Here is a 1,699-nt window from a genome sequence, read left to right as displayed (position 1 = left end):
TTTTTTTTTTTTTTTTTTTTTTTTTTTTTTCGGCTTGAGGCAGCTGAGAGGGAGAAAAGCATGGCATACAGGCAGGTTGTGCCGGGTTTCAGAGGGCCATGACCTGAGGCTGGCCCGCCCCCTCCTTGAACTCTCCCGGCATGCGCCTCGACCACGCCCTTATTGTCCGCACGACGGGCGCCACCGCTCGCGCCCTCGAGCAGGAGCCCGGGCACGGACCGCGTGGATCAAGGCATGCAGCCCACGCGAGTCTCCGTGTGGCGTCGATGGCGCAGCACGTGTGCGAGGAAGGACGAGAATGCAGGGCGCATGACCCGACTCGACGGCAGACGGCTCGTGCTGGACGACGAGGATTTAGCGGTGACGCAGCAGAGGCAGGTGGGCTGCGGCTGCATGCGCGTATTCGCTGAGCTGCTCGCGATAGAAGGACGTGCTGGCGCGCGAGAAAGGGCAATATGTTTGGCTGCATTCTTTTCTGTTGTTGTTCTGCTTTGCTTTTGGCTTCATCTCTTCATTTCTTTTCTTTCTCTCTCTGCACGCCGGCTGGCTTACTCTCGCGCTACTCGTCTGTTCGCGCTTGTGCGTGTGCATTTTTCTCAGAGAGTGCCTTTCCTACCCCCCCCCCTCTTTCTCTGTCTCTGTCTTTAAAAAGATTGGTTTCAGTACGGTGTTTGCCTGGTTTTTTGTTAGCTGTACTTTTCCCTTCCTCATTTCGCGTGTCCTTTGTGTTCTGTTTTGGTGCCCTTCTTCCTTTAGCTTGCGCGCTCACGGTTGTCCATGTGTGCGTCTCTCTCGCCCTCTCGTCGGTTTCGTCGTTGTGTGGCCTCGCCGTTTTACTATCTTTCCTGCCGTTCGCATACGTTGTTGTTTAGCGTGTGCTACACACCTGCGCACAGACTGTGGCGTCTTCGCCTTCTTTGGGGATGGAAAAGATGGTGAGAGGAGGGACTGTTCTGCCCTTAGCTCTGCTCTGCTGTTTTATTTCCCACCACTTTCACTACAGCCACCGCTCCTTCCTGGATGTGCGCGCGTGCGTGTCCAAGCTGTTGCATGGGTGTATGCGTTGTCTTTCCCTGTTGTGCGCGTCTTCCTTTTTGTTTGTACGGGCTGGTGACCACGGGAAAACGATCTTTATCAGCGTTCGCTGTTGCGCGGATCGCGTCAGCTTTATATGCCTCTCTCTTGTTTTCTGGTTTCGCTCCTGGCTTAATTGGTGACGGGGGCGGACACCCCTCTCCGCGCGTGGCATCGCAGGGCGCAGTACACCCCTCCCCCTATCCCTGCCAACGCCGAGCCACTTCAGGTGGTGAAAACTTCACGCACCTCGGACATGGCGGAGGGCGGGAGGGTGAGAGCGATGTACCTCTACGCATGCCGGCGGTCAGACTGTGGACATTGTTGCGCTGGAGAGGCCAGCGACGGTGCGCACGCTTCTGCCATCCACGCGATAGGCGACGTGTCCGCGTGACTCGAACGTATCCCACACGGCCCCCGCACTGCCTGCTGGTGTGGGGAGCCTGAGTGCCACCCCGAAGGATGCCCCGGACAGGGACCGGCACAATGGGTGGCGCGGCTGCGAGGCGACCGGCTAAGCGGCGGTGATGGGTGGAGCCTGGTGCAGGGGGCCGTGCTCCGATGACGGAGTCGGCGCACTCTCTAGCGCGTGTGTCCACGGCTGCTTCGCACCGCGCGGTGGGGT

This window comes from Leishmania donovani, chromosome 29 (assembly GCF_000227135.1).
Source record: "Leishmania donovani BPK282A1 complete genome, chromosome 29".
NCBI classification, from domain to species: domain Eukaryota; phylum Euglenozoa; class Kinetoplastea; order Trypanosomatida; family Trypanosomatidae; genus Leishmania; species Leishmania donovani.
The sequence above is the reverse complement of the archived record's forward strand: the minus strand, read 5'-3'. Positions refer to the sequence as shown.